General features: G+C 37.1%; 1 long non-coding RNA gene across 3 annotated transcripts; it reads right to left on the minus strand.

Annotated features, from left to right (window-relative positions):
- Positions 1-1,160: 1,160 nt before the first annotated feature.
- On the minus strand, positions 1,161-22,790 carry LOC133222102 (uncharacterized). Of its 3 annotated transcripts, XR_009728197.1 has the most exons (4): positions 10,287-10,400; positions 3,942-4,000; positions 2,643-2,798; positions 1,161-1,241 (listed from the first exon to the last, which is right to left on the minus strand). It is a non-coding gene; the product is annotated as an uncharacterized LOC133222102 (long non-coding RNA). The 3 variants fall into 3 exon arrangements; XR_009728198.1 differs by lacking the exons at positions 3,942-4,000; positions 10,287-10,400 and adding an exon at positions 22,530-22,790; XR_009728196.1 differs by lacking the exon at positions 3,942-4,000 and having other exon boundaries at positions 10,287-10,424.
- Between the last annotated feature and the right edge of the window lie 1,713 nt (positions 22,791-24,503).

Here is a 24,503-nt window from a genome sequence, read left to right on the forward strand (position 1 = left end):
CAGTACACATTTGCCAGTGTGTAGTAGCACAGTTTTTTCTGGACATAAGAAAGGAAAGGGAATGTCAGCTTGAAAATGGATGGAAGAATAATAAAAAAAAAAAAAAGAAAAGCAAAACTAGCAAAGCTAATTATTCTGTTTCCATACCTGTTAATTGTTCAGTAAATAAAACTGACACTAAAGCATACCAAAGATATATTATGTTGTGTGATATTTTATTACTTGATAGGATACTGCATTATTATAACCATATGAAGCAAACAGGTACATTTTGCTGACCTTTCAGTAAAGTTCTCTCTTTTTGTTTTTCCCCCTGAGATTTTCTCCTTCAGTATTTCCACACACTATCTATAATAGGTATGTTTGTGTTTCAGGTGAAATTTTAATGGTTTTAGGACTAATAATATAGTGTATATGGAGACAGCAGTTGCATCAGCGCCACAAGCCAGTCAGATAAGCCAAGAATGGGAAGGTAAGGGGTCTTGACTAATATGAGAAGATGCAAGAAAAGATCTGAGAAGGTGAAGTAATTCTGCTCAGGAAGATGTAGGCCTTTTATGGGGTTGAACTTCAGTGGCATAAATTGTTTAAAGTGATGCTGAATTACACGTGCTTGCCTTAAACATTTGGGTCATCTCATATGTAATTTAAGCATGGCCTGTGTTGACCCAGATTTCTAATGGTACATCTCAGCAGGTAGTGACTAAGATGACACATTAGTGATATAAACCAGGATTTATCAAAAAATTCATAGAACGCATATTCTACTATAGCACTACATCCACAACACACCAATTTGCTGTGGTATTCAGAAGGTTTAAATAAATTACAGGTAATATTTTCATAACTACACATAGGATTTAGAAATCCATGCCCCATTTTTTTAAATTGAGGGAAAATGTTTAAAGCAGTTTCAAAGGGATTGAGGTGATGAAACACTATAAAAAAATCCTCCTAGGTTCCTCTTACATTCAGTATCTGACCATAGATGCTTAGATGTCCCTTTGAAGGTCAGTGAGATCTAATATACTAAGCATCCAAGCTGTTTTCAGAACTGTGAATTAGACCTCTAAATAACATAAGTGCTTTTGAAAATGAGATCTAGCGAAATCCTGTAGACATGTTGGTTTTAGTAAGGATATCTGAAAGACTTACCTGTCAAGTTTTAACAGCTTTAGGAGTCCTTGACAAATCATCATATTCTTCATGTATCAACATCAGAATATAAACCGAGTAGAGTCCTATAAACAGAAACAACAATATAAGCCGATCTGTATTTTAGTGTTTATTCCCAAATTAGTATGCAGCCTGAAAGAAAAGGCAAGAGAAATCCACATAATTTCAAACTAAATTCCACATATTCAACAATGTCACTGTGGTCTGGTTGGCTTGAAACTGAGCAGCCTAGTGAAAATTGCACCACCACCCAACCCCACAGAAATCATCACTACCTCTCCTTTGAGGTTTTAGAAAACATGTATTGACACTAATGCCAAGTAAGCCGATGAAGAATAATCTAAGAACTGAAGAAAGGTTAAATTTTGGTATAATCCTATATTTTCTTCTGATGTGTAGTCTTAAGACAGTGATATATGCATTATAGATCTAACTGATTATTAATCTTTATAGGATACAATACTCCAGTATAAAAAGTCTAAATTTCATTTTTCTCCCTGTAGCTTTAATACAATTTTTCTTATGCCTATAAAGCCTAGAGAATGACTACAGTAAATTAAGAAAACAAATTTGACAACTAGGTAAGCATTTTGCAAGTCAGTTTTTGAACTGTGGATATGGGAATTCTTCATGATGGTAAATAGTACCTAGACAACGGAAAGATCTCAAGAAAGTATTTGTTGTTGGTATGAAAGTAAGGGAGCACCTATGTCTGACTGTCTGGGACTATCTGTGACTATCTTATGTAGTGATGAGGACGCTTTAGATGGATGTACGTATTATTTGTAAATGCTTTCTTTACCTTAGGTAGGCAATATAAAATGCTTGGGTAGATATGCAGTTAATATGAAACCACGTCTGTGTACTTTATGATTCTTTTCGTTAAAACACCTAACTCAGACTTTTGTGAAGACTACTTTTGCAGATGGAAAAAATGCACAGAGAATGATTTTATTTTAAAACTAAAAAAAAACCCAACAAATAGCAACCCCACAACATTTTCAGGTCTGATTTTCACCAAGTCACATCCTTTTTACATTTCACGACATGACATGTCATTAGAAAATGGTGCTACTCTTGGTTACATTGGCATGTCATATTACAGTACATTAGAAAATATGATGTGCTGACATAACCATGCATGACCATTTTCCAAATGACACGTTAAATCCTTGTAGTTCATTCAGAAAGAGAGACATTTGGTTCTCAATACACATATTCTGCCTATATTGTAATCTACACATGTGAAACGTAAAAGATTGGAAAAAGCACAAAGGAAATAGTGCAATCATGAAGTTAAATCACCCTTTATTCAGTGTTCATCCAAAGTCACATCTCAGTCTCCCCTTATATTGCACATGCAGAGTGTTCAGCACAATTCCTGATCATTTATGCAAAACAAACCTCAAACAAATACAAATAATTATCTTTGAATACTAGAAGAAAACAGGATCACTTTTTATTACCTCCATAGCTGTTACAGTTGCTCTTTATATTTTATTCTTTTTCAACTTTCGGTGAGTAACATCTGGGTCTCATCATGCTGTCCAGCATTTCAACAAAGATGATGTCACTGGTGCCAAATACTTTGACAAACATGTCTACTGCATAAATCTAAAGAACTGCAACACCAGACAAATTATGTTTGCGATTAGAGACAAAATGAATCATTTGTACTGTGAGTTTAAGTACGCTAAACACAGACTTTCTTTCCAGAGGGAAGACATTGACTGGAAACTGTAATAGCAAGCAATTTTTATTTTTATTTTTTTTTTCTCTGAGAGTTTGGAGGAGCTTTTGATCTTCCAGTGTCCATTACAACCTTGGGGAAGGTTAAGTTAACCCTTTGAACAAACATTCCTAGCAGCATCCAATTCACTTGAACAAAGTAACTTAATTATCAGCTAAATTGAATTCAAACTGCTCTACAGAACATGAACTGACATAACTTAGCTCTGATGACAAGGAAATGAAAAAGACTGAATTTGTTTCTGACATGCGCTGAGGGGCCCAAACTCCCAATTTCAATTTTGGAGGCACCAGGCAGTGTGATTTTGTTGCACAGAAGTTTTGGCGCGCAGTTGGCCAAGATGCAAGTTGTGTGTCAGTGGTGCAGAGACCCACGACACCTCATCTTGCAATGCTGCTCAGAGGGCAGCATGGGGCAAGACAGCAAGAGGACAACACTGTGCAAGTCTGAATTTTCCCACTCTGCTAAGGGAGCAGAGGCTGCAACTGCAGAAAGCACTTCAGGTGCCATCTCTTCTCCATCCATGCACTGGAGGAGGAATTTCTTTCTTACCCTTTTCTTCCTGTGCACCCATCCATAACCTAGACTTTTTCAAGGATTGTTTTGTTAAAGATACAATTCAAAAGGGAATGATGCAATTCAGTATTGACCACTCGCACCAAGAATTCATAAAAGCAGCATGGCTTTACCAGTCTGACAGGCAGGACACTTCAAGGACACAGGTTTATCAAGCAGAATAGCACTACAAGCTCTGCATTTCTCTGCTGCTAGTGTGTACCTACTATGGCAGGAGTTGTGATCAGTGGTTTCTCCAATAAGAGTATAAACAAAAAAGGATGATTAAAGGAGGCACAGAAGCACCAGTTCTTGCTATCAGGCCTAAGCCTGGAACTGCAGCAATTCCAAAGGGCAATAATTGCACAGGGAATTTCTGTGACATAGGCACTAATTCACGTTACAGTCAGCTTAATAATGTAACCAACAAAAAATTCTAAGCAGTATAGGATGTACTCACCAAGATATGTCTGCTGCTTAAAAAGACAGATAATGATCTTAGCTAAGGCTCTTCAATTTCTATTTAGAAAGTAAAATATTCAAGAGAAAGATGTATTTCAGCTAGCACACAAAAGTGAAATTCTAGATTACATTAAAATGGCAAATAAGCAAACAAATCACAACACCGCAAAGGTGTCAGATAAAGATCTGAGTCCTTTAATCACACTGCTAATAAAGTTTGAATAAAATTAAGTCACCCATCATTTATAATACCAGAGTAAAAGTTCAAATATTAAGTTAAAATACGATTAACTCAGCTTTCAGCTGGCTCCAGAAGTGTTCATCTGCACTTGATATTGTGAATACTTTCACACCAGCAACTATTACTTACAGCCCTCGGGTATAACATCTTGCACCCAGAAATAGCAGGAACACATTGGTATTTTTTCCCACATACACGAATATTACCATTGATACAACTCTTTATGCTCAGCTGTGCCAATATTTCTCTTTTGCTTTCTACCACATGCCCTAGTGTAAAATCTCTCTGGTAAAACTAAAAGGACAGGGAGTTTTATAAAACAGGATAATCCTACTGAACATGCAATCAATTAACTGAAACAGGGAGATGGATATTTTCTGAAACTCCTTACAGGCTCTAGACAAACACAGTGAGATAACAATGGCAAATTGTTTAGCTTACTAATTGTAACCAAATGTATGCCATTCTATCAAAACATTCTCAGGAGGATGTCAAAGACTCTTTTTTAAATAAACATCTTGTGTCATCCTTTTACTGAAGTGGAAGAAGGGTCTCCAATAAAAATAGTGCGTATCAAGGACCCTTAAAGAGGTTTATATATATATATATATATATATATATATATATATAACTGATCTTTGAAAATGCAGCTTGAGAGGTACATTAATAATTTCACCCAGCTGGGCAATAAACAGTCCTGCCAAAAGAATTATGTAAAATTACATAAATCCTTTTTAAAGGGAATATGTTTTAAGGAGACAAAGTATAGACTGAGGTACTTCACCTTTTTTTTTCTTTTTCTTTTCACAGCTGTGTTCTACGGAAAGCATTTTAGTGTGTAAAATCTCTCTCCTTGTAAAGTACTCCAAAGAGAAGCCAAAATTCAAACCTGACTGTAATGCATAATACCAAAGTGGCATATGGTGCAAACTACAGAAAAGTTGAGCACTGAGAAATAAACAAACCTTAACCAAATAAAAAAAGCTTTTCACGTTTGAAGCAATTGATAACAATGAATGGCTAAAGGCAAACATTTTTTTCATCAAGGCAAAACTTAACCTTTAAATACAACACATATCCAAGGGGAACTACCAAATACTTAAAGCATTTGATCATGCTTAACATGTGGATTGCTAAAAAGGGAAACAGAGTTAAAACTTCACATTTTTAAAAAGAACCCATACATTATAGCAGTGGATCCAATCCTGTAATTTACATTAGCAAAACGTTTAAGCATGTTGTTATCCAAACTTCAGAGGAGAGCACAGTGCTTAAACAAGACAGCTAAAATTAAAAAAAAAAAAAAAAAAAGGATAAATCCCAGTATTTTGGTGTATCTTTTCTTATCCTCAAGATAAGAAGGATATAGAGTTGTTGAAGCAAGTCCAGAGGAGGGCCACGAGGATGATCAGGGGACTGGAGCACCTCCTGTATGAAGACAGGCTGAGAAAGTTGGGACTGTTCAACTTGGAGAAGACTGCTTGGAGACCTCATAGCAGCCTTCCAGTATCTGAAGGGGGCCTACAAGGATGCTGGAAAGGGACTCTTCATCAAGGACTGTAACAACAGGACAAGGGGTAATGACTTTAAACTTAAACAAGGAAAGTTCAGGTTAGGTATAAGGAAGAAGTTCTTTACTGTAAGGGTGGTGAGGCACTTGAACAGGTTGCCCAAAGAAGTGGTAAATGCTCCATTCCTGGCAGTGTTCAAGGCCAGGTTACACAGAGCCTTGGGCAACATGGTCTAGTTGGCATCCCTGCCCATGGCCGGGGGGTTGGAACTAGGTGATCTTAAGGTTCTTTCCAACCCTAACCATTCTATGACCCTATGATTTTGCCAGATTTGCCCTCAATAATAAATATATAAGACCTTTAAGTCTGCCTACAATGCTCAAATATGTTAATTCAAATAAATAGTAACCTTTGCATTAATTTCAGTCACATAGAATAAATATGTGAATTGAAAAGCATATGCTGCCATAGGGATTGCTAGTTAGCAACTCACTTCCCATAGTTCTCTAACAGCCCTGATATCTGAGAGTCAAGGCTGCAGAAAATGCTTCTAAAACTACTGTGAAAACTGAGCTATGAGAGGCTGAGACTGTGACTGGCTGGATTAGCAGCCTCAGGATGTTAGGGATACCATATTTGCTTTCTACTTCTTCATTTTCTGTCTTCATTATAGGCAGTGAAGAGACTGTAAACTGAGAAGTACAGAAGCATGAAAAGAAATAGGAAACTTTCTTCTAGTCCTTTTATCCTTTAGAAATCTAACTATCTGCAGAAAACAGAAGAAAAATCAAAGCACAGCATAAAAGTTTTAGCATAAGAACAACCAGACTGGAGGAGACCAAAGGCCTCAAGCAGAGTTCTGCCTCCAGCAGTGGCCAGTGGCAGAAGCATGAGGATGAGGAGACCAACCAGGTTTGGACATCCCTCTTCTTGGTTGTACCTCTCCACCTGGCTGGCAGCATGCCTGGGACTTCCTGCAGTGGAAGCTTGCTGTAAACCAGAATATCTGGTAGCTTTCTCATGGACCTCTCTTTATGGTCACTAACCTGTTACCATTGTCAAAGGATAGCATGGGACAAAAGAGAATAAAGAGCAATGAATAAAGAGCAGGAGGCAACTGTCTACAAGTGTAGTCATTGTATTGCGCTGGTTCAAGGACCAAACCAGGGGAGAGAGATTCTTAATCCACGTAAGGAATTGTAAAGCCCCATGCAATTGTTCGGTCATTGAAGGCTGATCTATAGGCTACATAAGTTTAGTTACAGGATACCAAAGCATAACTAACTGTAATGCAGTTCAAATCTTAATAATTTTAGTTGTGATTTTTTTTTAATATTACTTTTTCTTTTGTATTCAGAAGGCTAGTCAGTTGTTGATCTTGTGGAAGTATAGATGCATGCAATGGCTATAGCAAACTGAGTGGTATGTACAATGGGTAGTTCAAAACATGGCACTAAAACATCGAATTAAACCACAGTTGAGGAATTAAACCACAGTTAAGGGCACAGCATTCTTAGATGAAAGATAACAAAGAGCATTCTTTAATAATTTCTTTAAAATATCATTAAAGAAAATCAACAGCAAATGCAAGTCAGCCCTAGAGTTGCTTTAGACTCATTGGAGCTGTGGTATTAGTGTTTTGACCAAAAGAATGGAATAATATGAAATGGGTAGCTGAAATATCAGAGGGAAGAGAAAAATATTTTTAAAATTTCTGCTAGCAGCATCCAGCAATAAGTGTAATAAATGAATGCCTGAAATAGCCTTTTGTTTCCTCACATATATTTTTTTCAAGCTCTGCTGTTTACTATTACTTCTTACAGGCTTGGTGTTTCCTTTCAGACTTCCCATCTAGATCAGAACTATAAAAGACTCATAGCTTCAGAGAGACTATACAACCACTGATTTAAGTTCCACTCTAAGTGATTTTACAACCTGAGATTTCACTATGCATTTCAGCTTTGCAACCAACAGCAAAAGTCTAAGCAAAACTTTATCAGAAAACATAAAATTACTGAAGTTTCTGAAACAAAACAAAACATCCACCCAATCTTTTGAAATAACGGATTACCTCTGCTGTATTTAAAGAGTGAAGCAGGAACATTTTTTTTCCCGCTATTTTTAGTGAATTCTTATTGTTGACATGGCAAACATGCTTATAAACATAAAATCCATGTACAGTTCTGTGGAAAATCAACCCCCTTTACTATGATACACAGCACTAGATAGATTAACCAGAATTGTCTACAGGAAACAAGTATTTCAGAGCACACAGATGCATATACAGATACACACTCAGACATTTCTATTCCCTAATGGCTTCAAACTTTATTATGTTGCAATGGAATTACTGCAACAATTCTGCTATCAGACAGGACTTGATTACCAAGGAAGGGCAGAATTTATAGCCTCCTGATTTTATATTCCTACAATCTGAACACATATGTCAACTTTAGCTTAAGAAAAGAATTACTGGTTGCCATCACACTGTTGTTTCAGTTAGGTAATCTTAGCAGGACATGAGGGAGAAAGCATATTAGAAAAAAACTCCACATGTTTTTCAGCTAAAAAGTGGATCATAATAATAAAACCCACGTAGTTTGTATAACAGTTTATTTATTCTATTATTTTAAAGGAATCCAGAACGTGTAAATGCACAAAAACATGCATGTATATACCCACATATCAGCGAAACACAATTAGGACTTGCAGCTATTGAGAAGCTATACCAAAAAAATATAAACTTTCAAAAGATAATTAAGATTAGTTTGCACAGAAGCTGAAATGAATACTTTTTTGAGAAGTCGTTCTGGGCTGCTCCATGACCAAGAGCATTCATGGACTTTGTCTCATACTCTATGGGAGCCATATCAACTTTCCAACATTTCACAGGCTTCCACCAAGGCTTTGTGTTTCCCAGCTTTTCATAGCTGAAGTAAGGCATGATACAATGCAACAGCAAAATATTATAGAAGCAGGTAACAATATTATCTAACCTCATATGGGAAGATGCTGCAGTGTAATCTTTTACCACAACATTTTACATAAAACTGTTCAAATCGTTGTTTGGAAATTCAAGCATTTGGTGCCAGATTCAAGCTGCTCTTTGGACAACCAAAAACCTTGGGAACTACCATGTGATAAAATGAAAATATTCATAAGGGGAGCCGATTACTTAGAAGAAATGTATTTACATTATATACTATAGAAATCTAACTGCCAATAAGAAAATCTACCTTTTCTAAGGTGGGAGTCTTCCCTGCCTCCACATTGCCATAATGACTATATTAGAATTGCTCAAGTATATAACAAGCAATTAGAAATTATTCATTAAGACAACTGACTTGTAGTTAGTTCTTCTGTCTAAAATTAATTCAATAAATCCTTACTACATATATTATTCCACTGCTTTCACTGCAATTAATCAGAGTCAGTTATTGGCCAGTATGAGTGAAAATGGCATAATCAAGTCCAATGCAGTATACAGGTCATAGGCAGATTTCGGCAAAGTTTAGCAACAATCTTTCACTGCATTCTTTGAGATATTTTATGTGAATGAGGTATAGAATTTTCTGGCTCAGAGTCTGGAATCTCCTCCACTGTATCTTGGAAGGAATTAACACAATGATCAATGAATGCTTTCCAGTTTATGTCGCCGAAACAGCCTAGTAAAATGAACCAGTTTGTAGATTCATTTTTTGTTTTACCTGCATGACAAAGTATATTCTGACTTCAGTGTTTCAGACTATGCTTATAAAGTATAAAGCTCAAGATACAGACATTATTTTCTGCCTTTTCTGTCCTCCCCTCCTCTGCCTCCTCCGCTATATTTTGTTCTTCTCAGAAGAAATTTTCTCCTTTAATTTATTTTCTCTTGATGTGCAGTCCTTTATTCAGTCTGAAGTTCAGAATATAGTCCTCTACCATATTGAAATTAAAATGCAATTGAATAAATTAAGCAAGAATGGAAACGCCTTAACAATGTCTTTAGATGTTTCTTTCTTTATTAAGTATAAAAAATACTAGTAAAAATTCTAGCCAGAAAATTTACACTCCTGTCACTGTGAACAAATTCATCCTCTCTCTGATTTGCTAGTATGTGTGTGAGCAACTGCTCCCTATTGTATTTTGGAACAGGTGAAACATTTCAGTTATACTGTATGGTCGGATTGGAGTCACCTGCCAAGACACGAAGGAGTCCTTTAAACCTGTCCCCAAGGGAAAACTTGGGGGCAGATTTCCCAAGGAATGTAATGGGGTACCCGATGCAGTTCTAAGTAGCCACTCTCTCTTAATAAACCAGTTGCATATTACATATAGGATTCTGGATCTATTTTGCAGAGACTTCAGAAATGGCAAAAAGAAATGGTTTCAGCAGGAAATAATGGGCTTTATGACTTTTCCCAAATTATTCCCCATTTTAGTAGCCATCATCTTGTCGGCTGACGTCTGGAATGATTAGAGGATGATATTTTAGACTGACAACTGGGCTGCCATTCACACTGTCAGTCAGCAAACATCCAGGTTGCCCAGGGTTACAAAGCTAGTTTATGCCTTTATCCTGTAGTATATAGCGTTGCTGATTCTTTACCTGGATTTCAGATGAAGCAGTTCTGACAGCTAGCACCAGAGGCAGGCAGAGAGCTCATGTTGATGGTAGGAGTCCTGTGGTGCTTTTGTGTGTGACAGTTTTAGTGCTTCTGTGGCAACCCATCGGGCAGGACGTAACCATGGAGTATTAGGTGGGTCTAGTAAGTTCATCTGCTTTCAAAAAACAGAAGGCAAATGTTTACCTAGAGCTTTAGGAACACATCTAATTATTTTAGGCTTATGTACCTGAATGTGAGCTTTCTTACACAACCCAGGTGCCTGCAGAATTATTGTCCTAAATACCCTCATTATTATCCTAGACCAGAAAAAAAACCAACCCAAAGCAGCCTTGAGCTCCAAGGATGAGGAATCCCTGTGTTTTTCCTCAGTATGCAAGAGCACCCTCACCAAACCATCAGCAAGAATAAATGTGCTTTACAGCAGCAACTTCACATGGCTCAACCATTCTTTGGTATGCAGTCTAAATTCCTTCTCGCTCGCTCGCTCGCTCGCTCACTCACTCACTCACTCACTCACTTACTCAAACTCACTATGTGCACCCCTGATCAAAACAAAGACCTCTGCTTTTAAATGCTTCAGTTTGGGAACCCAACTTTGGGCACCAAAAGTCTGATTTTCAAAGGGGAAAATTAAACTGCATCTGTCAGAAAACAAAAAATAGCTCTGTGAGTATGTACGAGCTGTGACACCGAGACCTAGAACACAGTAATCAGGAAATGAAGGACCAAAGCACCAAAGACAATTTTGCTGCAGCTTCCCTTCATTTCTCTTTGCCTCAATGTATTCTTCTTCTAACACAAAAATAACATTTCTTACAGATATACTCAGTGAATGGGATACTTACAAAGCCTAATAATTTTTAAGTTAAGTAATAAATAGCTCATAAATTAAGGTTAGAAATTACTATGCAGTTTGTTATCAGTGAGGAGGTAAGTAACTTGTTATTGCTTTGGTTCCAGACAGGTAACAGTACAAGCCACCCTAATACCCTGTGTTTCACAGACCAGTTTAAAACTCACACCATGTGTCTGTGCTTCTGTAAACAGCCTTGAAACCTTGTCCTCAGAAAATGTAAAATGAAACAGCTCAAAGCAAATTTGCTTAAAAATTCAATAAAAATGCCTTAAAACACTGGCAGAAGTTGCATAGCCTGAAGGCAAGGAACTCCTTCAGTAATGTTTCTAGCTAATGCTTCTGAAGCATGAGAAAAAGTAATAAAATTTCATAAACAAGTTGTAGAAAAAGGACAACTATTTTTGCCTGTTGTATGAATCTGAGACCATAATGCCTCTATGCAGGGCTGTATTCTGCCTCCTGTGTACCTTGTTCCTAGTACCAGAAGATGCTTACCAATTACAGCAGTGGAGAAGCTGAAACTGGAATGAAAGGGGCATGTAGATACATGCAGACATGGTATTAAAACAAAAGGAGGAAAAAAGCATGTTTGAATCATACTTGGGTAGCACTGTTCTGGAGCTCAAACCAACATCCTTCTAAAGGGCAAATAAATCACTATAATTTATTTATACTAACTTTCTAAATATCTTGCTCTAATTCTTTTCAAGTAGCATCTCACAAACCTGGTTGTTAAGTATAAATTAAAACTATTCAAGAGGTAATATTTATAAAGCACTTTTGCATCCACAGATGAATGCTGCTGTATATTATGAACATTGACATATTTGACAAGGTAACAGAGTTAAATGTGATACCGAGTCAGACTAAAGATTTTTTTCTTGTCTGAAAAGCCCTTGTTTTGTTACTAATATTAGAGCTACAGCAACCTATTTGACAAAAAGCACCTCCTAATTTGAGAGCTGTAGCTCTTAAGCTCCATAGTAGCAGCTATTTACTTGGTTGGCTCACTCTTCACAAAATGTGCCCATTAAGCTCAGGGTATAAAGCCAAAAAAAAAAAGCCAACAGCCACTCTACTGATCATGACTGAACAAGTGACTGTGCTGGTATGTGTTTGATAAGAGACAGTAGAGGAAAAGGAGATACACCTTGAGGTGTAAGACAGCAGTTTACATATCGCATTTAGAACAATAGGCAAAGCTATTATTGACTTCATTGGTAATAACCCATAGTAGCACAAATTCTCTGGTTGCAGAGGTGTCTGGAGGATTTTCCCCGAGGGAAGCTTTATGATATACATACATACATACATACATACACACACAACACCAGTTTATGTCAAGGGAATTTATGCATGCATTCTCTACTGAGAGTAAATTTTAGCCCTTTTCTTGTTCACTAACATTATACAAACATTTTCCAAGCTTGGCAGGGCTAAATTAAATTGGGCAACGTTCTGTGTGTGTTTGATGTCTGCTAAATGAAGTGAGCTTCCAATTCGTCATATTTACTCAAGCTCACTCAACTCTAGTAAAAATTAAAATGTTCCAGTTAATTTAACAAGATAATTTAGCGCTCTCAAATCTTTCTTGCTCAACATTTGTTGCTGTTTAGAAGTCGGGGGTATGTGCTGCCATGTAATTCTTTGGACAGCTCTGAGGACTTAATAGTGAGCAATAGACATTTTAGACACTGGACTGACGTTGTGTTTAATCTCAAGCAAGTCCCTGAGCTGCCACTGGAGAGAGGAAGTCTAGGATCAGGCCCTTTGGATTCATTATTTAAAGAAAAGAGATCACACAAAGAGCCATAGAATATTTAGGAAAGAATCAGGGTGACTAAGGTAGTAGTTGGAAGATGAGAAGTAAAACATTGCCACATTGAGTAACTTGGTTACAAATAGAAAGTAGGCAAAGGCACAAAGATCCAAAATAATAAAAGCATCCACACATGAAGCTCTTTCATGCTTGGAACTTGGAAATTACAACTCTATTTTATGGCAATACCGACAAGGAAACCAAAGCATCATGCAATTTTAGTGGTACATACGAGATAAAGTCCACTAAAATGAATACTTAATTAAATGAACCAAGATTGAGAATTTAAGATTGGCCATACCTGTAACACTGAGATTTACTCACAGGAATATGTTATGTTGTTTCTTTGTAAACTGCTTGTTAAATGTTATTTGTAGGTTTAAGCACTAAAAGACAAAAAAGCAAAGTAGACACCACGTCCAGAAATCCCCTCATTACCAAAGGACAAGTCACTGTCTGAGGGATGGCAGCACTGAAACATCTGCTATATAATAGGTCCTCAAAGATCTAGTGTATCACATTGAAGACAATAGTGAAAACTCTCTTCTCCCATTTATTTGGTGCTACTCTAAGAATCGGGGGTAGAACGAAGATTACTGGCTGGTGGTATTGAATCACAGTTAGATACCGGTGATACCGTTCTACAAATCACAAGAAACTCTACAAACATCTCAAAGGCCTGTGCAAGGATTTGTAGGGACTGACTGGATAGAGCAGTGGATTGTGCATAGCCTTTCTTATCCCCAGAGGAGACAGGCTTTTTATAACCTGGATCACATCTTCCTTTGCAGAAGCTGGAAGACCAGCGATGCCACAGACACAAGAGTTTGGTGCATTTGCTACTGCTTACTGCTTCGGTGCACTTGGAATACTAGTCCTTCACAGAAGATATAGGAAACTAGAAAAGATCAGCCTCCTAACAGAGTCGGAGGTATTAAGCTAAGCAAAACTATTCTAAGTCTCACACACAGGTGCCTTCAAACACTCTTGTTTTCAGTCTTTCTGCAATTTCCTATGAGACTGTGGAAGACAGTCACGTTTTAATAAGAATTCATTAAGCATCTTAGCAGCCTGGCAGTATTCAGTATACCCTGAAGAACACGCAGACAGGTGAACTGCAAAAAGCTAGTATACAAATGCAGAGCAATTTAAGCAAAATGGTGCTGGGGACCTGAGTAAAATAACAGCTATGTGCTACTTACAGAATCAAAAGCAATGCAGAATGCACCTGGTTTCATTACACAAACCTTGCATAGGTTTGTCAAAAGGTTTGCAGACCTGTCAAAAAACTGGGAAGAGTTTAGAAGCTTAGGATTTTAAAATGAAACCATGAGCTGCTAAATACCTTCAAAAGCCAAGGATGGCTATGGCTCACCCTAGGAGAGATGTAAGCTAGATGAGTGAAGAGGTACCATGCTAATAAATGTATTTTACTGTGCAAATATATTTTCCAGTGTTTTGTGCTTTGATTTTGGGTTGGTGTGGTGTGTTGTTTTTTTTTTTTTGTTTGGTTTGGTTTTTTTTTTATCTTCCAGTGAACTTTAAAATGTTTTCACTTAAACATCCATTCAGAAAGGCAGATAACATAAACATCAAGAATGGTAGTACTGAATTCCAGTGAAAAAACAGCAAATGTGATGCAAGAATTTGATAGCAAAAAGAAAAAAAAATTACTTTATTTACTTTTATCAGTGATAAAGCCATTTAAAATAATCCAGCATTATTTTTGATCACTTCTGAGAAAATGGGATAATGCAGAGATAAATGGGGAGCTGATAAAAAAAAAGATAATTAAGAAAAGAATTGCCAAGAACCTAAAAAAAACCAACACAAAACACCCCAAACCAAAATCCCTCACCTGAAGAGAAGTTGAAAGCAAAAGGTTATTTACATTAGAAAGGAGACACATAAGAAGGCCATGATCCAAGTATGAAAACTGAATAGCTGGAAAAGATTAGAAGTTTCACCCAAGAAAAAAAGATTTACTGAAATGAAAAGCTGGCAAACACAACAGTGATAAAAAGAAACTTATTTTTATTTCCTAATTAAACTATAATAGACAGCTGAATACATTTTTTTTTCAGTTTTCCATTCTAAAGTGTAATGTAGTGCTTCTGAAAATGGAAGCGTCATAAACAAAGTATCTTTAACATATATATACCTATGAATATAAATCTAACAAACATTTTTTAGAGAAATATTTCATTTCATCTTTAATGTGTTGATTCAACTTTTTTCATTGTATCACATATTAGATAAAAAAAAGAAACACTCAAATGTTTTCAAAGTATTTCAGTGATCAGGAATTAACATTTTCCACCAAGAAATGGCAACTGGGAATTCTGGAAAATTTTTTACTTTATTTTTTGTATTTCATTTCTTGCAGTTAGAAATTCTTATTTCCTGCAGCTCTGAAGCTCACCAACACTGTATTTTTTGAGAGCAAGAATTTACCACAACTTCCTACAAAGTAAAGAATATGCATAGTGACTAAAAAGAATGGGAATTAATATTTTGTAAGGAATGTTAAATCACTGGGATATTCCTTAGTTTCAGACACTCTGAATTGGTTCCTTGGGCAGTGCACTGTGTTTAGCTACTAAAAGTTTTTCATACTCTCTTCTGTAGCACCTGTAGGAGGAAGGACATGAGGCTGAAAGGACCTCCAGGTGGTGGGGCTTCTACAACAAGAGTGCAATGGCATCAAGGCCCACTCCCTGCACTGCTGACGGGAGTTCATGAGGTCAGGATTTCAACCTGTCCTTTCAATCAATAACAGGGAAACAGCTTCCTAGAATGCTGCTAGAGCCTTGCAGCTCTCTTGTGAATGGAGGAGAAAACTGATAAAGGAATTTGGCAAACTGCTATCCTTTTGTACCTGAGAATTCAAATCTGGTGACAAAAATGAGAGCATGAAAATGAAGCCAGAAGTGGAGATATCAGAATAAAATACATTTTTCAGTCCCTTTCAGTTTGAAAAATCCTATTGTTCGGCCCCTGTACTGAAGATGGAAAAAGCACACACGTGCACCGAGTTCACAGACTGAGCATTACTTGCAGCTCTTTCAGATGATGAAAAATGCAGATGAGGTTGATAAGGAGACTCAGGGGTTTCTGCTGGGTGCTGCAGCATAAAGAGGTTGCCTTTCATACAGGACAGAGAGTCAAATTAGGTCCATGTAACTGTTCAAAATTCATTAGAATGACCTTAGTTAAGCTTTCCTTCCATGCACACTATGGTATATGATAATATAGCCTGGAGCAACAGCAGTAGTGGTGGTAGCACTTTCTGAAATAGTTCCAGTACTTGAAAGCCATTGGATTTGTTAAAATTTCTAAAAGGATTATAGCAGGATAACTGGGTTTTTTGCTTTTACTTTCTCCAAGCCAGTATAATAATATTACATAGGGCTTTTCATCTTCAAAGATCGTTACAAATCTTAGCAATTCATAGTAACTGAACACTTATAAAAATATAATAAAACTCATTTTTTGCTGTCTTGCTAATTTTTTCTCTTATTTGTAAGAATTAACTTTAAATAGCAGTAACTTCTTTAAGTGGGCTGGTTCTGTAAATGTAACATTTACAGTTAGTTAGTAATAAGGAAGTTTGAATAGCCACATCCCCTATACAATCATTAGTCATAATAATAATGAAAATAAAATATTTTATCACTCCCTGCTATTTTAGTATCAGATGGCAACACTTTTCTCCTTCCAGCTTAGACAGTGAATTCATTGCTCTTTTATTATTTAAACCACAAGCAAGAATAACACTGAAACAAGTATTACCAAAGAAACCATCTTGCCATATATAACCACATCTAATAACTGTGGCAGATAAGAATAGGAAGAAATAATTTTATTATTCCCCTTTTAATTTCTGAGCAGTTGCTCTAATAACACATAAAATGTTCCCACAACTTTCAAGTCTCTGGTGTACAACCAGGTAATTTCTCTACTTAACAGTAAGTTTGCCAATTGGGGGCAAAGGCCCCTTCCTCTTGCTCACTTCAGTGGATGCTGAAGGCACTCACCAACCAGCAAGGCTGACTCTTCTGGGCTTTACTTCACAGCATTAAAAATACACTGCACAAGGAGAGGTGCTTCTCAGTGCAAGGCAGGGTGTCTGCATCCAGGCCCTGACAAAGCAGTTCCATGCACAAGAAGATTCACCCTGCATCTTTGCCCACTTATTCCTAACAGCACACAGGAAGCTCAAAGGCTGATAGCTTGCTCCTGGAGACCTTACCAATACTAAACACGTATTGAAGATGGAGCACTTTCTGCTCCCAGCACTATTATGAGTGTCCCAGTTTAAACAGTCTAATAATACTTAGCAATAACTTCTTTGAAGTCAGAGAAGGGTTCAGGTTTTTCATGGCCCTAAAACATTTCCTAACTGAGGCCTAATTCTGCAGCCCTTCTCTCACACTGAGTAGCACTTAGCTGTCCCATAGGCACCAATGTGACAGCTTGCAGAGAACTGTCATTGCAGAGGCAAAGAGAAAAAATATAAAAATTAAATTTACACATAAAAACAAACAGGCAGGGATCAAATACCCGAGTCTTAAAAATCACTCACCCATATGAAGATAGGCTGAGAAAGTTGGGGCTGTTCAGCCTGGAGAAGAGAAAGCTGCATGGAGACCTCAGAGCAGCCTTCCAGTATCTGAAGGGGGCCTATAGGGATGCTGGGGATGGACTCTCCATTAGGGACTGTAGTGATAGGACAAGGGGTAATGGGTTAAAACTTAAACAGGGGAACTTTAAATTGGATATAAGGAAGAAATTCTTTCCTGTAAGGGTGGTGAGGCACTGGAATAGGTTGCCCAGGGAGGTTGTGAATGCTGAATCCCTGGCAGCGTTCAAGGCCAGGTTGGACAAGGCCTTGGGTGATATGGTTTAGAGCGAGGCATTCCTGCCCATGGCAGGGGGGTTGGAACTTGGTGATCTTAAGGTCCTTTCCAACCCTAACTATTCTATGATTCTACGATTCTTCTGCCTTAGCTTGCTCCACAGTCAGAAGACATTTCACATCATCAAACTGTTCTTTGCAGAAGAGTCCAACGAAGTCCCATGAACATTTCATAAGTGCTAGAATTGCTGCCCTAGGGAGAAGAAAACTGAGGCAACTCCTCCTCCAAAGTAGAGTTAGAGCAAGGAGGAGAGAGGCATATCACCTGGTTTTTGGACTAAGACTGGCCTTGTAGTGCAGTGCAGACTGTGGAGAATAGCTGAATGGATAGCATACTACATGCCTAAAATAATAGAAAACAGGAGAGTGGCAGTTTATAAGCATAAAGAAGCCTGCAAAGAAAAAAAACCCACTATTTTTTTTCTTACAACGTCCTTGCAGTATGGGTTTTTTTCCTGCCAACAGATTCTAACACCGAACACTAAAGCCTGGGTTCTGGCCTCTTGGTAATAAGTAATTTGCAAGAGACTGGTCACAGAAAGGTCAGAAAACCATGTAAATTGCTTGGATGGGAAAGCCGCTTTCACAGGAGGAAGCTGTAGGTGGTAGGGAGGCTCCCTGCCACAATTTTGCATTCCCCGGACATAGTGATATAGAGAGACAAGAGAGCAATGCTGATCTCCCATCGGGCACCCTTCAGCTGCCCTCTGCGGAAGGGAAGGATGCCAGGCCTTCGGTAAATACTGAGGGTGGTTTCCATCCTTTATAGCAACAACGTCAACGCCACCTTTTAGCTATTAGGCAAGCAATTTTATTTTTTTTTTTTTAAATAGGGTCCAAAGGCTGAAAATGTTATAGTGGGTTTTACTATAGACCCAGTTGCACATGTTTGATTTTTACTGTGACACACCCAGAGAGGGGATGAGAAGATATACCTCCCAATACCTGACAAGGTTTCCTTCTGGGGGATTTTACCATGGTGTTTACATTTAATTTCATCATAAAGGCAGCCTTGTGATATAGGGAATACAGAAGCTAACAGAACATGCTTTGGGAGCTCTTCTTCAGTCGGAGTTACTCTCTTCCACAGGCAGAACCAAGCTGATGGATTGATCTGGAGTACCTCATTACAGAGGCCTAATTCACTGAGAAGCAGCATTCTTTCATGTTTTTCACTTCTAGTCATCCAGGACAAAGACTCACTTCCCATGGTTCACCTCTCCTGTGCTGTACTGTATGCCTCCACCATTCACTCTGCAGACCCTTGGGGAAAATGGCTGGGTCAAAATAATGGGAAACACTTCACTAAGGGACTGATATTGCCATGATTCCTGTAACTGACCACCAAGTAAGTTATGCAGCTTCCTTCCACATGTCAAACAAATATTTCATGTTGAGTATATTGCAAAATGAGCACTCAGCTTTGCCAATTCCATTGTTCAGCTGCATCTCAAATCCTGCTTGTTTGGTGTTGGATCTACCTCAATCTTATTGAAAGAGATTAAAATATTTTTATCAGTTAAGATACACATTCTGAATATACTACTGTAGATCTCAGTAAATACACAAGCCACAAAAGATTTCATTCAGCATTATACATTGTGTTACTATCCGAACATAAATGGTAGAATTAAATGTAGCTGTAGTGCAATAAACACCATCACATCTCCCTTCTAGGAATATTTTTCAACAAACCTTTGTGCTAAACTGAACATGGTTGTTTTGTGTTATTTAATTAATATCTAGGCTCAAAGATCACCCTTTGCTTTTCTTTAGTTTGAAAAAAGAAAAACCTTTTTTCTGGATTAACACAAATATTAAACGGAAAGACTGTGGAACATAAAGGGCATGGGTTGCATTTTGCACAGGATAGGTTCTGGTTGAATGAGATCTGGGATGTGTGCCAAATTAATAGAAAAAATCCTGTTCTTCCTCTCCAATAGCCACAATGCTCATTATTAAGAAAAGCATATGAACCACAGGATTTGATTTTAATAACACCAATGTCTTCATTAATCTGTTCTTTCCATTTAGCCTCATTATTGAGTAAATGCTGAGTTAATGCAGCACCTATTATTGTTGGATTTTTAATGAAAAACCTTCTTTCCCTCTTCTTTTTTTATTCATTCAAGGACTATCAGGTGTGTGTGTCATGTTTTTAAACAGGCCGTCTGTTGTCAATGGCTGTTTTCTTACCTCAGGTCTATGCAGCTACTCCAGTAATGCAGTCTACAATGCAGATAGTAACAAAAAAAACCCCCACAACTCCCCAAGAGAACAAAACCTCAATAAAAACACTCCTAACTCAAAACCATATTTATTTTGCTGTTGTTTTAAATGCTGTCATGTCAAGGAGCCTCTTACTATCACCTGCAACTGAGCTGATCTTTCCTGGATGCTCCTATGCGGCCTCCTTCTAAATCAAGATTGCTGATGGCCAACACCGCTTTGTATCACCGAACAAATAGTGGCCTTTTGTCCAGCACAAGTTCCTAAACAAACTTAATCTCTCTAACACTGTGACAGATGACATTTAGATGTCCTTGTTACCCTTAAAATGAGTTTTATTGACAATCAGAGAACAAAAAGAAGGCCCAGATAAAGCCCAATGTTTTATAGGCCTGCTAACAACATCTTAGCTCTTAGAGCAGAGGGTGTAGAGAAAGCCCAGAGTTGCCCCCATTTTCCCCTGCTTTGCTATATCACCATGACAACAGATATAGAAATCACTTAGTGACTCCTAGAAAGAAAACACAGTGACACAGTACCCCTTGTATGGCGAATCAAACTAAAGCCTTCATTCAAATGGCTATTCAGCTTGGGCATTCATGTAGAGGATGGGGTGGATTTTACACAGGTAACAACAACAGAAAGGCCAGCAAGCACTCCAGCCACAGCATATGGTAAAGTCTCTGTTTAATTAATGCATCCTCAATAGAATTTATCCATTTAAAATTTGTTTTCTTTTACTTGAAACATCATTAATGTAAAGGGCAACATTAATCAACATCTTGCAAGTTAAAAGGGCATTAAAAAGTGATCTTTCCCCCCCACGCACCAGAATCTTTTCAAGTACTTTCACTTGCTGCGACTGATTCTAGGCAGGCAGAGTCCTTAATCATAAAGCAAATCTAGAGAGGCCTCTACTGGCCAGCATCTCCATCTACAGTTTTTCCGGTTTAAGTGACTTGGGAAAGCAAGCAGTGGAATAACTACAAGCTTTTATCTTAAAGTTGCACACAGAACGGATTACTGACAAATATATGGCACAAAACATAGGATAATTGTGCTTTTTTGAAGCGATCATGTACGGTATAACTTTGCTTTTTTAAAAAAGTAAGAAGACTAGAAAGATTTATCCTGGCTGTGATGTATTTGCCTCTATGACATTTTGAGACATTTTAAGATTATAGGTCTAAAAATTAACGGGTAATCATTTTTCTTTGTGCACAGGGCTCCCTTAAAGTTGGGGCTTAAATCCATTTAAATTTGAAATTCTCGTGTGGATGTGGCATTTTATAAATGTGTTTCTCACAACTAGAGTAAAACACATCAAAGCTCAGAGAAATTAAATCACATGCACAAGAAAAGGAAGTTATTGAATGATAGAGGAACCCTGCTTCTCTGGGCTTTCCACAGTAACAACATAAAGACAAAGAACTTTAAAATCCCCCATTTAGGTAAAATTTAACATATTGGGTTATGGCCGGTATGCTTTGTGTTAGTATCAGCAATCCTAGCTGGGAAAAAACAATTTTCTGATATATCCTTTAAACAAGAATATAAGGGTGAGTTTGAAGATACTTAAAACTAAATTGACTGACTTTATTTAATTCTTGTTATTCTAGTTATCAACCACAAGCCGGGGGTATAAAAAATATCTACTAGGCAGAAAATGAGACTTGCTAGATTTTAACTTAATGCTGAGTAGATAGGAAACTTCTTAACAATAAAAGTCACGGAAAATGGGAAAAATGAAAGATCTGGTGAAACAAACCCCAAAGTTGGAGGCTGAAAGAAGTCATTAATACTAAAGTGCAAAATATTGATGGTGAATATAATTCACGAGGGAAGTAACTTACCTTGAGAGTAGTAGGCTGCTTCAAAACCTTAGACTAATTTATTAAGATTTTTTTTTTTTTCTGTGTAGAATACACACCATGGTATCTTAATACTTTTTTTTTTTTTTTTTTTTAAAGTCTGCAGTCTCTAATAAGTCCATAGGAATTCCCACATTATTTGCATTATACTTACAGTTAGAATACTTTCAACCCTTGGATGACCTAAAAGGTTTTTTTTTTTTTTTTTGTTTTTTTTTTAATAGAAAAAGATTTTTAAAATATCAAATAGCTTAAGAGACTACTATTTAGTAAAACCTTAACATTTGTACAATAAACTTTGCATTACAAATTCATCCGTCCTTCACCTTGAAGAGTATTAAAATAAGAGAGACAACATATCACAACAAATTATTCCTGACTCAGTATAATATAAAAGCACCGCAAGAATAGGAAAAAACCCATTTTAACAAGCCTGGATTAGCTTTTATTTCTTAAAGTACCCAGCTCTCAGTGCCTTTTGTAAAATTTTTATTTGCTTACATCTCCATATAAGCCACCAGCTAATTTTACCTCTGATTATCTTTCTCCAGAAGGGCGGGGGGCAGGGAAGAGATGTAATACAGGTCAATTCCTACCTCATGGTCAATGTAGCCTTTAAAAAATAAACAGCAGAGCTGAGCACACCCTTCAAGTCCCAACAGTGACACCTCCTGGGACAAGCGGGCTCCAGGCAGCTGAAGATTTTCTCTGCTTTGAAGTACAGCGAGAGCTTCACTCTGCAAAGCTGCACCAGTTGCAGTTTGAGAGTTTCTTTGAAGAAACTTTTCAGGACTGATGCACTGCGGGGAGGAAAATGAACAATCCTGCTTAATTACATCAGTTTAGTGAGGAAAGCACAGGAGCCAGTGGACATGGGGGTGGACAATATGACACACTAATACTGTCCTTTAATATTTCATTAAAAAAAAGGGGATTCAGTTTTGGAAGTGGTGTTCCAGAAATGGTTTAGGGGTATGTCCAACAACTGTGGCCACGGCGCATGGCTAACACTAGACACTATGGCTTTCTTGCTTTTAGTAGGGTTTGGTTTGTTTTTGGTTTGGTGGGATTTGTCTGTTTGTTTGGGGGTTTTGTGTGTACTACAAGCTCACCTATACAGAAAAGCTGGAAACAAAATCACAATTTCCACTGGACTCACACCATTTCATACCAGATTTTTAACTCTATGGGCCAAAGAGCTCATAATCTACAGGTCCAGTCCTGGAAACACTAGGTAATGAACACAGATTTTCAAACAGCAGGAGCCCAGTAAGGATAGGTCATCTGAATTAGATTTTATAACAAGCCACAGTGTTCTGAAAGTAAATTAATAAAAATGGATTAGAGGAAAAACATATTTGAAATATGCCTTGATTTATAATAGCTTTTACTGGTCATTCATGACGTATTTGGCTTAAAACATAAAAAAAAAAAAAAGCTGCAAGTTAAAAACAAGACCACCTCTTTGCAAGAGGAAAATTTCTTCCTTTAGATTCTTTCAGATCTAACAGTAAATAAAAATCTTGCCGATTAGTTCACAACAGCCAAGAAATCTGAAGTGGTTTTTGATATCAACCTAATAAAAATAAATTTAAAGCATCATACTTTTTTAGGAATATGGACTCTAAGCATTTCATAGAGGAATCTCTGGTATGTGGTAATTTCCTGATGGAGATAGAATTACACAGATTTGGTGACATCAAAGTGTAAAAGAGCTCACACAAATTGGTTGAGAGTGTTTTTGTTTTATTCTTTCTAGTGAGTTCATTATTTCTATTTAAAAATCCAAACAAATAGCGTATGAACAGCCAATTAATAAATGTTTTTAGTATAAAAATTTCCAGGAAATGATTCCATGGACAAAAATAATTTTAAAATGATACACAGTGTGCAAATCTAACAAGTGGTCTCACAGCTTTCTGTAACTAGCACACTAGAAAGTGCATAGAGCACTCAGAGGGAGCAGGGGGAGAACCTCCTACAGATCTGGTTTTGCAGGTGAAGCTAGAATAGAATTTCTGAGTTTTTATTGTAATCATTTGACAAATATGCAATTTAATGATTATAATGAGAAATCCAGAATTAATAAACTTGAAGTTAGAAAGCCACAAAGGAGAAGTTAATAACTACTCAAGAAATGTATTTTTTTTTTTTCAATTCAGCTGCAGATGAAATAGAACATTATGGGCAAAAAGGGAAACAGTACAAACTCATGTAGAATATTATTCCCTGATTTATTAAAAAGCCCAAGAGTCTTACTTATAAATCTCTTTTATAAATGTAATTCTTCCAATTCTTCCAGAAAATAATACATATGTAAAAGAAATATTGTATGTTGACTGCTTGGTAACATACGTATCTAACAGAAGGAATAATGTCTAAAAACATTTTAAGATAGTTGCATCAACATGTTCCAGAGGGAAGATGCAGAATGACTTAGAAAGAACTTATTTTATATACTTTTAGAAATTTTTAAAGCATGATTGAGTTACAGGTAACCTGAGG

This window comes from Neopsephotus bourkii, unplaced genomic scaffold (genome assembly GCF_033783945.1).
Source record: "Neopsephotus bourkii isolate Nb327-2 ecotype Australia unplaced genomic scaffold, CSIRO-AGI_Nbou_v1 NB_1574, whole genome shotgun sequence".
Classification (NCBI taxonomy): Eukaryota; Metazoa; Chordata; class Aves; order Psittaciformes; family Psittacidae; genus Neopsephotus; species Neopsephotus bourkii.